Below are 14,991 nucleotides of genomic sequence, written 5' to 3'. Positions count from 1 at the left end.
ACTTGGACCTTTATGTCACTTGACACTATCGGCGAGAACTCATGGTTTTAGGTCCATTGAGCAGGACCTCTCCCTTGCTTTTAGCTTTTCTTTGCACCATCTGATCTTGGAGGTGAGGATGCAGATAGTTGCATGCTCTTCTTCTATCATCCCTTCTTGATTTTTGTTGATTCTTGGTTAATGAGTTGGGGTTCATTAGAGATGCAAACTCAAGTTCCTCCTTGATTGTCTAATAACATGGCGGAGAGTTGTTCTTCTTTGTTTGTTGGCGATACACCAGCCGTCTTGATGGTCAAAGAAGGAACCTCATTGGTACTACATGAAAGCTTCATCTCCAATGACTAAGGGATGTCATCTCACATCCATGGTCATTTGTGGCCTTATGAGACACCGTCAACAGACCTCATTGATTACCAATGCTTGTTGACACAATGATGCACGCCATGATGTAGTGGCATCTCATTGTCTTGGTCCTTGTTGCCAATGCACGAGCTGGTCCCTTAGAAGATGATGAAAGCAGGCATATTCTGGCTAATACAAGGTGGGTTTTATCCTACTTCTCATCAGCATCCTAGCTTGAGTCTTGGAAAGGCTCAATGCTAGGTTGTCTTTGATGTTGCTCATAGCCTGTCGATATGTTCGTCCACTTCTACAACTATAGTGGTGATTTTTGGATCTATAGGTTCATACCATGAATAGGCATAGCTTATACTTATTTTTTCTGCAAAATGTTAGTGGACACATACCCGAGGGAATAAAACAAATTTGCATTACGGGAAAATGCTCCAAGTTCTTATTGCTATCTCTCAAAGGTTTTGTTGTAGAAAAGAGATAGGGGACTATGCAAAAGTTATTCATAAAAAAAGTTGAGAAAAAATGGATAAGTGTTTGAGATATTTAAAATAATGGGTACTTAGATACCTGTCTAGAAAAAAAAGAAAGAAGAAAAAAGATAGCTCCTTTTTTCTCACAATAATGTTTTCAAGTTTCAAGAGAGAGATATGTTTTCAAGGAGGATAGTCGAATTAGGTTAGCCACCATATATATATCCACACACATGCACATCATGATCTAAGAGCATAATATTTTTCTCCTTGGATCCTTGTTTTGACTTTACAATATATGCAATGCAAGTATGCCACATATTTTATCCCTACATAAACTCCACATAAGCTTTTTATAAGTAGGAAGAAAAGAAGGCAAAACAATGCTATGCCTCGGTAAGGAATCATACACCATTGAGCAATTTGAGAGTACCATTTGAGGAGTATAAAGTGAACTATGCTTTTTCTTGTGAAAACCTTAAAAAACTCCAAGTTATTGAGATGTGAATTTGGACAACCTTGATCCTTGATTAGTACACTTCGTGTTCCCTATGGAAATTGATACCTTGTAATACTCTTGGGTGAAAGTACAACGGTATCCATGTGTTGACGATAGTTAACAACCAACTTAAATTGTTAATTAAACATGCATAAGGACATAAATATAATCACCAATGAAGGTTTAGGGGTTTAAACTAATAAATTCCACAAGTTTTGGTGAATCTGTGTTTCCCGCAGAATTTAATCAGAAAACCGCAAAGGAGGACCTAATCGTCAAAGGAAAATACAGAGTTTCACCACGGTACCTACGTGGGAAGACTCTAGAAGGGTCTAGAAGCCACAACACCGAAGCGGAGGGCCACCCACTGACAGATGGGGCCGTCTAGCCTATAGGTGGGGCCGCTCGGCCCCCCTGGTCCCACCTGTCAGCCAGCTTCGTATGGCGGTCTCTCACCACCTTTAAGGATGCATCTAGGTCATTGCTTAAGTTAGTTTGATCTAAGGGCTCACGTTGGACCCTCAGGGCTATATAATCTAGCCCCTGCCTCCTCTAGGAATCATACGTCATCAAGTTCTTTGAGAAGACAAAAACCCTAATCTCCTCAGAGCTCTTCCTCCTCTATAGCATAGCTAGTTAGGATAGATCTAGAGGGAGGCAAGTAGGACTTCGCTTGGATTCTCGATCTTGTCAAGAGTGTGGTTCGGTGTAAACTTTGTACCCCTCTCTTTTATTTCTCTATTATTTTTATATGCTAGTTACAATTGTTATGACAATCTCAATATTCATCTTATTCATGTTCTTCATTATGATGTTCATTGTCTACTTTGATTATATGTTTAGTATAGCAATTTATCATTATGTTTATGCATAAGTTCATATAGCGCTCACTCCAAGGTACCATGGGTGGGTGGTCGACATTGTGTAAGCATGGTGCTTATACGTTGTTTACCTATGGATACACCCTATATTTTGGGTCATGTGGTAGATCACGGATGTGACACTCCCATTGAGTACTTTGTAGTCCACTCTCCGAATATAAGCGCACCCATGGTCCGATTATGAAGGTAGAACAAGCTCTGCCCTCAATCTTTCTTAGTAACATCCCTTCTATTTAGATATGATGATAATCTTAGCCATGATTACTAGGTGTAATTGCACTAATCAAATGTATGCTTTGACTTATAATTAAGAATGGCTTAGGAATTATTCCTCTAATATTCTACTTGACCATGCTAATTCCATAGAAATGAGTGCTCTAAGTGACTTATCATTATCATTACTTATCATATATACATATCTTATCTTATGACTTATCCCTGTTGTGAGTAGAGTATTTGTTATGGTTTACTTCTCCTTCAATAATATAAGTTATCAATACATGTCCATGCTCGACCTTCCCAGTGGTAAAAATATAAATAACGATACCTGGAATACTCTCGAGTAAAATGCTGTAAGGGTATATTATTTGTGCACTTGCGGATACTCTTTTTTCATAGATTTATATAGTCACGTACTTTAATAAAGATCTGCTTAGTATTATTCTAGTAGTAATACTATGTAGTACCAACACATATCTCTGGCATCATCACTAGGGATGACAACCTAGTAAAGTTAGGAGATATAGGTTTATAATAGGTGGCTAAGAACTTCAACCAAGTGACACGTTAATAAATACCAATAAGCATTTCTGGGCTGGTGCTAGGGGTTAGGATTTCAACTTCATTCTTAGTAGCAACGCTAAGAAATGTCAACAAGCATTTTTGGTGCCAGGGAAGGTAACTAGCAAAGGAAGTATTGATAAACTTATACTTATTGATGTGATAGAGGAAAACCATTAACCTCTGCTCAAGTAGGATTACCCTTATTTTGTCTACTTGTTTATCTTATGTAGGGTAATGTATGACCGGTTTTGACCTTCCGATAAACTACGTTGAAGATCCAGAAGCTTTAATCAGGAGAACTAAAGCAAAACTCAAAAAAGTTTTAGCTTTAGAGTCAAAAGACAACCATATAAGGCAAAGTTTAATACCAGAATTTGAAGCCATGGCTAACAGGATTCTCTATGAATTCTCTGCTCCAACTACGGCCAACATCCGTACTGGACCGATAGTCAATGTCAAAGATAATGGATTCATGCTCAAGCCAGCTCTCATCAACATGGTGCAAGCAAACTAGTTTTGTGGAAAGGCACATGAAGATGCAAGTATACATCTCCAACACTTCATAGAGATCTGTAGCACCTTCACCATCAAAGGAGTAACCTAGGATGCCATACTACTTTGCCTCTTCCCATTTTCACTTTTGGGGAAGGTGAAGCAGTGGTTCTACACCAACAAAGATAGAAACACTACATGGGATAACTGCTCTACTGTCTTCCTAGCAAAGTTCTTTCCCATAGGCAAGACCAATGCTCTACGTGGAAGAATCTCAAGCTTTCAACAACAACATGATGAATCTGTCCCTGAGGTATGGGAACGCTTTCAAGACTATATATCATAATGTCCTCATCATAGGATGGAGAATTGGCTACTTATGCAGATGTTCTACCATGGGTTGACCAACAATACCCATGAGACCATGGATACTACTGCTAGAGGTGCATTCTTATGACTTACACTTCTAGTTGTGACCACTCTTGTGAAGAAGATGGCCTCCAACCAAGGATGGAATGAAGAATGTGTTCAGACTTGCAAGAGAGGTGGAGGTATGCATCAACTCAAGGAGGTAGATATGCTATCTGCCAAGATAGATGTACTGATAAAGAAGCTCGAAGACCGAGCTAATGAAAATCAACAAGTCATGCACATTCATGATTCATGCATGACATGTGTGGTTGTCGACACAGAATTTTTGTCTCCATGCTGAGGACACACGTAGCAAGCCGAAAGGGTTCTCTTGATGGAGCAGATCCACCTAGCTTTAGCACAAGAGTGGTCGATCCTGCATAATCCTCCTAAGGCATGCCAGTCAATTTGACCCTGCAATTGATAAGGAGAGAAAGCTTATGAGTAATTAAGGGCAGAACATGCCGGTGTTGCCAGACAGTCCTGAATGTACGGCTCTAAGAGCCGATATGAGAGGAGATCGACTAAATAGTCGATTCTAGCATATTCATAAGAATAAATCGATTAAAGCTCATGAGGTTGTATAAGAAGAATCGGTTATTATTCAGGATAAATATTATTTAAGCAAATATTAATCAATGGCAATAAGATATCCATGATGATCAGTTTATACGGAGCCAATGATTATAAGTAACCGAACCCCTTTTTATATAAATAAACAATTCAACACCACTTAACCATTTAATAAAGATAAATCTAATGAATATGTTAGATCTCATCTATCGCCATGACCAGTGGGGTATGAGATAGAATCACATAGGCTGTAGAAACAACAATAGACTCGATGATCCTAACTCATTACTAATATCAGTGGGGCATGAGGCAGAATCATGTAGGCCGTAATACAATAACAAGATCATGGGGCTAACATATCTTTTAACTTATCTCTACTTCAATGATCTTGTAATGTGAACTATTTGTGAAAGCGCTCGATATCGGCTAAACAACTGATTCAGGCATAGCGCACAGCTAAGGTCACGCCTTCTTAGAAATGGATCTACCGACTAACGATCCCCACTCTACAATGCTAACAGTGGGGTGAGAGGTAGAATCCCATAGGCCTTGATAATGACCCATGAAATGGTTCTCGCTAACCAATAGATCTACTCAAAATTGAGCATGCCTTAACCGCATGCTATGCACGATTAAGATCGATATAAAACAGCCGATAAAACATAACTCATCGTTTAAGGTGTAGATTAGATCAAATTTAGATTAGCAAACGATGGGTTAAATAAGATATAAGGCCAATCCAGATCAATCTCAATCGAGTAGAGTGATATTGCTATAATTAGATAAACAATGAAAGCAATAAGCAATATCAGTAACTTAATGAATCTACCAAAGATTGCCATACTAAGGTAGAGCCGATAACTTGACCTTGATCTAATTCAAGCAGTGGGGTGTGAGGCAGAATCACACATGTCATACTTGAATTAGACAAGAGTCAATAACTAGCCTATACCAGAGTCATAGTGGGGGTCGATCGGATTGATGCAGCCATACGAACAGAGGTATAAACCATGATGGTACTTATAGACAAGCGGTGGAGGTCGATCGGATCGATGCAGCCATACTTGCTGAAGAACTCACCAAGATCTACTCTACTCCTACTCCTAAGGGGTGGCCAGAGCCGAAAAAAGTAATTGACTTGTATTTGATTGATTGTGTGTCTTTACAATAGCCGGGGTTTGATATTTATACCCAGAGTCTAAACATGAATCCTACTCGAGTACGATTTATTACAATCTTTAGCATAAAATGAAAACATTCCTAATTTAAGATAACTTGGACTCTAATCTTTTCCTTTTTGTAGAGTCCAGCATGTTTCATCCCAGTGCCAATCGTAGCCTCTGTCGTTATCTGCTGGCGCTATCTAAAGAAAGCCGATTCTAGTGCTACGTCCAAATCAACTAGCTCCGATCTCCACACAGCTGATTCCTTGATGACATGATTTTAGGAGCTTCCAAACCTCTACAACTCTTCTTCCACATTCTGGTGTAAACACATGTCCCCCAATTTTAGAATAAAAGTAATTTTATTCCAAAATTATAACATCTTCATCTTTGATGGGTCTGCAGTCACGGGTAGAGAATCTTGATCTAGGGTCTACTGTTTATCGCCGCCTATGTCAGCTCATGAGCCCATGCTTCACAACCTTTACGAGAGCATCATTGCTTCACGGGCACTTGGATTCATCCTTCTAGACCAGCTATAAAATGCCTATCCGCCCCTGGTGAGAGCAGCTTAATGATTCAGCTATGTTTCTCTTCTACCTGCCCTCTTGAGCTCTGACTTCGCCAGACCCTCCATGGTCCATCTTTTTGCTATTAAGATCTTGAGTGGCTAGAAGAATTCTTATGTATAGGGTGATTGTGTCACTCATTCTAGCACCTTGCCGAGCAAGAGGATCAGCTATTGTGGCTAGAAGAAGTCTTGTGATACCACCTGAGTCTTCTCTCCATGCTCGCAAAGCTGTTCTAGTATTTGCAAGGACTAAAATATGTGGACACCTTCCCCTTGTTTGCTTCATCAAACGTCCGCTGGGAGAGCCACAAGCTTCTTTCCCGCAGTTCCTGATCACCGCAAAACTAGTTAGGCATCTCTCAAGCGGGCGGCCTTTCCCCTTCTCCTGGTATAATTTCATTATCTAGCCAATGTGACTTGGTTCATGATGACCTTTGGCCTTGTGGGGGCCTAGACTCCCTTCAATCCAAAGAAGTTTTGGTGGGTTGATTTCTGGTTAATGTAAATTCTTCGTATCCATCCCATGACGTTTCATAATCTGGGGAAGCAATAAGTCCGAATCTATTATCTCTTCATTATCTCTCCTCTAAAATTCCGAAGTGCCGATCCATTCCCGTATCTATTTTCAGTTTGCACACCCTCAGCGAAATCCATCTCCTCGCCTCCCTGGACTATATATGCGGGCCACGGCTGGGGTTTAGAAACTACCCATTTCTTCTCAAACCTTCTACGTCTTTAGTATAGTTCCTGCTCTTCTATAGGTTTGAGATCATGGAGAACAGTAAGAGGCCTACTAAGGAAGCTCTTAACGGGTCTGCATCATCGCGCCAGCGCCTTCATCGTCGGGAAGGTGCTACTCAGAATGTCTCCAGCGCCCATAGGGTCGACTCAGTTCAACTTTCGGGATCATCTTCAACATTGATTCATCGCTAGCTTCCCAGTTGTTCGAGGAGGCAGATCGATAATGACGATCTAATCGCTTCCATTGATCGAATTGATCAGAGTTTAGCCAACTGTCTTTCTCTCGTGGAGTTGGCTCTAGCCATGATTCAAATCTGATCATCCTCTGAGGCCGATCTGAGGGAATGGCTAGCCAGGGCTGAAGCTAGAATCATAGGTAAGATGGCTACCACAATCTCCTTCACTTTTTCTTAATTTTGCCTTCGAGATCTTCTGATCAACCCTTTCTTTGAACTTTTTTAGATCTAACTGCTCAGTTGGAAAGCCTTTGATCAGCCGCAGATCACATGGCAGGATTTGTCAATGCTAGGGGTGCCGTTCTGGTAGTCCATTTGCATGACATTCCAAACCGCATCAGGGAGGTTGCTCTCCATGGTGTTCTCCATGGTGCTGCCACAGCGTTGGCTACTGCACAAGCCCGCTCTGGTCATAATCTTCGGCTTCTTCCTCATGGTTTCCCAGATGCAGTGTCCTCCGAGGATCATGAGCGTTTGATTAAGGAATTCTTTAGCGTCGCCAACTCTATAGCTTTCAATACTTTGGCCGATGATGTAGTGAGCAAATTGTTTCCCGGCCCGTAGCTTGTAATAAGTGTTTTTTAGCAAACAATTCCCTCGTCTTGAATGATTTTCCTTTGTCTCGTGCTTCATATTACATGTATCACTTCATCCATGTTTGCTTTCCCCTTATAGGCGATAGGCATCGTACCGGCTTCTGTTCCTTTGGGTTTATTTTTTGTACTAGAGGCGGCTATTAGAGTTGTCGACCGAACAAATTAGCTCCTTATGTGTTAATCCAAACGTTGGGATAATATTTCTTTAGATATTTCCCATTGATTGCTTAGCTGAACTCTTCTTCTCCTCCTAGTGTCTCTAAAATATAAGCATTGCCAGGCGCACAACGTTTGATCTGATAAGGCCCTTCCCAATTGGGTGACCATTTGCTGAACTTACTGTCCTTTGACCTGATCGACAATTTCACTTTCCACACCAAATCTCCTTCAAAAAATTGCTTATTCTTGACCTTTTTATTGTAATATTTTGCGACCCTCAGTTTATTGGCTTCAATATTTTCAAGAGCGTGTAGCCGAAGGCAACTTAAGTCTTCTAAGTCATCCATTATAAGATTTTTGTAGACTTCAGCTATCAAATCATTCTATAACATAATACTCCTTGATCCGATCTGAACTTCCCAAGGAAGGACTGCATTATGGCCATACACAAGCTCATAAGGTGATGTTTTAATTGATCCATGATAGGCCATCTTGTATGCCCATAGTGCCTCATTAAGCGTCGAATGCCACTTCCTGGGTTGTTCCTCAATTTTCTTCTTGATCAGCTTAATCATAATCTGATTAGATGCCTCTGCCTAACCATTAGCTTAGGCATAGTAAGGAGATGAATTTAGCAGCTTGATCCCCATACTGGTAGCGAAATATCTAAATTCCTCTGATGTGAACATGGTCCCTTAATCAGTAGTGATGGTTTGAGGAATCCTAAAATGATACACAATATGCTCCTTGACAAAATCAACCATGTTTTTTGAAGTTACCATTTTCAAGAGGACTGCTTCAACCCACTTGGTAAAGTAATCTGTTGCTACCAATATGAACTTATATCCTTTGCTCGAGGGTGGAAAAATCTGGCCAATTAAATCAATTCCCCAGCCCTAAAACGACCATGGCTTGATTATTGGGTTCATGGCCGATGCAGGCGACTTCTAGATATTACCAAAACTTTGACAGTCTTAGCATCCCTTATAATATTCAAAATAGTCTTCTAATATTGTTGGCTGGAAATATCCAGTTCTACGGATAATCTATTTCATCTTATAAGCCGATTGATGAGCTCCACATATCCCTTCATGCACTTCGCCCATCAACACCTTGGCCTCTTCTTGATTCAGGCATTTGAGTAAGGCCCCATCGATCATTTTGTAATACAGCCGATCATCCAGCAAAACGTATTTAGTCGATTTATACCTTAGCTTTCTGGTAACTTTTCGTGATGGATTTCTAAGGTAGTCGACTATCTCAACTCTCCAATCATTATCCAAGGTTTCATTACTCAAGATTTCTTAAATTACTCGATAACCTAATGCACTTTGAGCCAAACGGTTAGCTTCTTGATTCTATGCCCTCAGAATGTGCTGAAATGAGACATGAGGAAACTCTTTGAGCAACCTTTGACACTCGTCATAATATCTCCTCAAAGTGTCTTCTTTGCACTCATATAGGCCAATCAACTGATTAATAATTAATAGTGAGTCTCCAAATATGTCAATTGCTTCAGCCTTTACCTCATGAAGAAGTTGAATCCCTCTCAGAACAGCCTCATATTCTACTTGATTGTTGGTAACCATTGGCTCAGTTGGAAAGGCCACCACCTTATTTGCAAGATGATCCATCGAAAAATAATGTCCAAGGTACCGGCTCTACATAATTCATGCTTAGTTTACGATGCTGGGTGACAAAATCGGCTATTACCTACCCTTTGACTGCTTTAGCCAATTCGTACCTCAAGTCAAACTCTGATAACGTGAGAATCCATTTTCCCACTCTCCCATTTAGTATTGGCATCGATAACATGTGCTTGATCATGTCAGCCTTGGAAACATCCATACACTTGGCCGACAATAAGTAATGCCTCAACTTGGTGCAAGAGAAATATAAGCACAAGCATAACTTTTTGGTGGGAGAATATCTTATTTTCGGATCTAGAAGTCTCCTACTTAGATAGAAAACCACTCGCTCCTTTCCTTCAAACTCTTGTATCAGGGCCGATCTAATTGTTTTGTCATCGGCCGATATGTACAACTTGTAAGGCTTACCCTGCTGAGGAGGAACCAGCACGGGTGGCTGCTTCATATATTCTTTTATCTCTTCAAACGCCTCCTGTTGTACGTCACCCCATCTGAATTCTTGATCATTTTTTTAATTTCAATAAGGGAGAAAATGGAAGAACCCTTTTCGACAAATCTGAAATAAACCTTTTGATGAAATTAATCTTGCCAAGCAAAGATTACAACTCTGTCTTAGTAGTTAGGGCACCGCATCATCAATTGCTTTCATGCTCTTCTGACCGACCTCGATCCCTCTCTTGTGGACCATAAAACCCAAGAATTTCCCAGCTGATACCCCAAAGGCACACTTATTAGGATTCATCTTCAGACCATGTTTTCTTATGCATTCTAGAGTCTTCCGCAAATCAACTAGATGCTCTTTGTACCCTTTTGATTTTATCATCACATCATCAATGTAGATTTCAACAATCCTACCAGTCAACTTATGAAAAATATAATTCATTGCCCTTTGATAAGTAGCACCAGCATTCTTCAGACCAAAGGTCATCACAACCCACTCGAACAAGCCAATTACGCCGGGGCACCTGAAAGCGGTCTTCGCTATGTCCTCTTCAGCCATGAAAGTTTGGTTATACCCTACATTGCCGTCTATGAAGCTAATAACCTTGTGCCTGGCTACTACATCTACTAACATATCGGCTATCGGCATCGGATAATCATCCATGGGTGTGGCTTTATTCAGATCCCTGAAATCAATGCAAACCCTTAATTTTCCATTCTTCTTGTATACAGGGACACCATTTGATATCCACTCTACATATCAGCATGGTCGGATAAACTTCACCTCTAGTAACCTTTCAGTATCCTTTTTAATATCATCAAGCACGTTTGGATTGAATCTCCTTGGAGCTTGGTTGAATGGCCGATATCTAGGTTTGATTGGCAACCGATGTTCAACATTTGACTAGTCTAAACCAGGCATCTCGTAGTATTCCCAAGCAAAGCAGTCTTTAAATTCTTTTAATAAATAAATTAATTCCCGCTTATACTCTAGATCCAATTTAGCACTTACGTACGTCGGCCTAGGTCTGTCTCTAGAACCAATATCCACTTCTTCCAATTCATCAGCCGACGTGAAGCTGTGTCCTAGTTTACTATCTATACCATCTATTGGATTATCCATTAAAACAAATTTTCAAAGCCGACTGCTTGGATCGGTTATGGGCTTTCACCATTGACTCTGAGTTCTGATGGCTATAGAAAAACCATTTGAATATCAGCCGATGGTTGCTTTCTATCGGCTGTTTGCTTAGTACACCATACTGGAGGTTTACCGGATGCCTGGGCCAGTTCCATCTCTTTATTCTTCAGGCGTTCCACCCTTCTCTTCTGGCTTCTTGTTAAACCTCCTAGGCACCACTGGCCTTCCTACCAAGCATACTTTCTTTCGATGCCTTCCTCTTCATGATCAGCCCAGTCCTGATCAAAGACTCATTTTCCAAGCCGATCATGAACACTTTTATTTTTAAGCGCTGATCCATGTTATGATGATACACATCTTGAGCATGGATAGACCGGCGGTTAGTTTGAGATTGCTTATACTCTCGATATTGATTGTTGTATTCTAGATAGTCATGTCTGATAGGCAACTTCAAACCTTCATTCCAGCAATATCTAAAGAGAGGACAGTTCTAATGTAATTCGGCTTGTTTCCTTTCATACCTCGCTTGATCTTTTAACCAATGCTGATAATCCTTCTCCTTCTGCCACTGCCATTTATTCAATGGAATCTAGGATGTGACCCACGGCTTTGTCGTCTCTGTTTTTGATGTCTTCTCCTACTCATATTGGCTCTTCTGCTCGGTACGATGTTTTCTAATCTCTCTATACTCGCTAGCCGATATTTACATCTTGCGATCAACTGTTCCATCTTTTATTGATTTGGCCAATGTTAGGACCTTAGTTTTTCCTTTGAATAGCCCAACATCAACCATATTTTGATCTCCTAGGAAAGGATTATCATCAACCTTCATCTTCCAAGGTGTATTGAACTTGAGCCTCCCTTGTTGAATAGCCTTCTATATATGCTGCCGAAAAATTCTACATTCATTAGTGGAATGAGAAGTAACATTATGGAACTTGTAGAACTTCTTATTCTTCAACTGTTTAGAGGGTAACATAACATGATTGTCCGGCAATTTGATCTAGCCCTTCTCAAGTAAGAAGTCAAAGAGCTTGTCCGATTTTGTGACATCAAAGTCATAGCTCTCCTTGACTCCTCTTCCCCAAGGATTTGACACCATTATTGTCTTCTTGCCTCAATTCCATTCAACTGTAGCAACCTCTTCTTCTTCATCTTCATATCCGTCATCAATTGAGTATGGATCATAAGCTTCGGCTACTATGGTACTCTTCTAGAATTGGGTATCTCTACGTATACTCTAGAATTGGCTATTGAGCGCTGCTACCTGTTGAGCCAATTGTCCCAAGTTGTCAAACTCTTGTCCCAGTAGTTTCTCTTTCCATATTGGTAGTATTCCTTGGACGGCTAAAGTAGCTAATTGATCATCTGCCAAGTTTAGTGAGAAACACAAGTTCCTAGTCTCTCAGAATCTCTAAAGAAACTCAGTGCCCGATTCATTAGTCCTCTATCTCATAGTTGTCAAATCGGTTATCTTCTTTTCTCCAGTTCTAGTGTCAAAATATGTATAAAACTTCTTCTCTAGGCTAGCCCAATTGGCAATGGAGTTGACTGGTAGGGACAAAAACCATGTGAAGGCTGGCCTTGACCGGAATAAAGAGAAGAAATGAACTCGATGGGCATCCTTAACTGATGCTTTGCCTGGTTGTGTAAGATATCGACTGACATGTTCTATTGTGCTTGTACTGTCTTGACCAGTGAATTTGGCGAACTCTAGGAGCCTGTAATTTGTAGAAAGAGCGACCAAATCATACCATTCTGGATATGGGTGTTTTTACGAAAAGGTCAGCCCTTTTGGCTTCAGACCAAACTGATTCTTCATCATCTCGGTCACCTTCAGCAGCAACTCGTCAGCTTGCGGATTTGGATTTCTCGGTACTTGCTGACCCATTTGTGGATTGAAATCTTGTGTGCCTTAATATCCTAGATTTGGTATCATGTGGAGAGTATTATAGTCTATGCCATAGTGATATCCTTGTGGAATCTTAATCTACTTGGTCCTTTGCTGGCTTGCTGCTTAAAGTCTCTAATTATAGACATAAGGATCTACATCTCTATGGATCCTTTGAGTCGATGGTGCTATTTTTTGAGCCGACGATGGTATGTGGCCCGATGTGCCAAAATTGATCACCTGGTTCTGACCTTGCCCCATTGGTTGTTGCACATGCTGTATTAATGGTCTAGGATTGTACTGTATCTGATTTGTAGTAGTACCTTGAGCCCTTTCAGATGAACCTTGAAGTGCCTGGGCGTCACCATTACTAGCTGGTGCTGCTTCTTGATGGCTAGTACTGACTTAATTAGTCCCTTGGGTTGACGGATCTGGAATGTTGTAACAAGTCGATCCAACCCGACCAACTGGAATTCCATGAATCGTCTCTTTCATGGTGTTGTGAAATGCGTCAATGAAAGCTTCATTGTGGCTTGATATGGCATCATGAATAGATTTGTCTATGGCTTCCGTAAAGAAATGCATGTCTTTAGCTTTGACTATATCTATCTGTCCATGTAGTAGAACTCTTGGTAGTGGAAATTTCTAAATAATTGTGCTGTCACGTGTTTTGGTATAGGACAACAAACACTTCTTCTGAAATTCTTCTATAGCTTTGTTGATGATATCCATATCTTCATTAGGTAGGTCTTCATAATGTATCATAAGGATGTTGTCATTGTTGTGAGCCACCATGACGATTGTGGTGTCCCACCAGGCATGCCAGAAACGTGTGTCAACATAGAATTTTCATCTTCGTGCCGAGGACACATGCAGCAAGCTGGAAGGGTCCGCTCGATGGAGCAGATCCGCCTAGCTTCAGCGCAAGGGTGGTCGATCCTATGTAATCCTCCCGAGGCGTGCTAGTCAATTTGACCCTAGAATTGACAAGGAGAGAAAGCTTATCAGTAATTAAGGGCGGAACATGCCGGTGTTGCCAGACAGTCCCAAATGTGTGGCTCTGAGAACCGACATGAGAGGAGATCGACTAAATAGTCGATTCCAGCATATTCATAAGAATAAATCGATTAAAGCTCATGGGGTTGTATAAGAAGAATTGGTTATCATTTAGGATAAATATTATTTAAGCAAATATTAATCAATGGAATAAGATATCCATGATGATCGGTTTATACTAAGCCAATGATTACAAATAACTGAACCCCTTTTTATATAAAGAAACAATTCAACACCACTTAACCATTTAATAAAGATAAATCTAATGAATATGTTAGTTCTCATCTATCACCATGACTAGTGGGGCATGAGGCAGAATCATGCAGGCCATAGAAACAATAATAGATTCGATGACCCTAACTCATTACTAATATCAGTGGGGCATGAGGTAGAATCATGTAGGCCATAATACAATAACAAGATCATAGGGCTAACATATCTTTCAACTTATCTCTACTTTAATGATCTCGTAATGTGAACTGTTTGTGAAAGCGCTCGATATCGGCTAAACATCTGATTCAGGCATAGCGCATAGCTAAGGTCATGCCTTCTTAGGAACGGATCTACCGACTAACGATCCCCACTCCACGGTGCTAACAGTGGGGTGAGAGGCAAAATCCCATAGGTCGTGATAACAGACCATGAAATGGTTCTCGCTAACCAATAGATCTACTCAAGATCGAACATGCCTTAACCACACTCAATGCATGATTAAGATCGATATAAAACAACCGATAAAACATAACTCATCGTTTAAGGTATAGATTAGATCAATTTTAGATTAGCAAATGATGTGTTAAATAAGATATAAGGCCAATCTAGATCAATCTCAATTGGACAGAGTGATATTGTTGTAATTAGATAAATAATGAAAGCAATAAGCA

At 40.4% G+C, this 14,991-nt stretch overlaps 1 non-coding gene across 1 annotated transcript; it reads right to left on the bottom strand.

Annotated features, from left to right (window-relative positions):
• Positions 1 to 3,735: 3,735 nt before the first annotated feature.
• Positions 3,736 to 3,842, bottom strand: LOC136511441 (small nucleolar RNA R71). The gene has a single exon (XR_010772707.1). It is a non-coding gene; the product is annotated as a small nucleolar RNA R71 (small nucleolar RNA).
• Between the last annotated feature and the right edge of the window lie 11,149 nt (positions 3,843 to 14,991).

Source organism: Miscanthus floridulus, chromosome 1 (assembly GCF_019320115.1).
Source record: "Miscanthus floridulus cultivar M001 chromosome 1, ASM1932011v1, whole genome shotgun sequence".
NCBI classification, from domain to species: Eukaryota; Viridiplantae; Streptophyta; class Magnoliopsida; order Poales; family Poaceae; genus Miscanthus; species Miscanthus floridulus.
The sequence above is the reverse complement of the archived record's forward strand: the minus strand, read 5'-3'. Positions and strand labels throughout refer to the sequence as shown.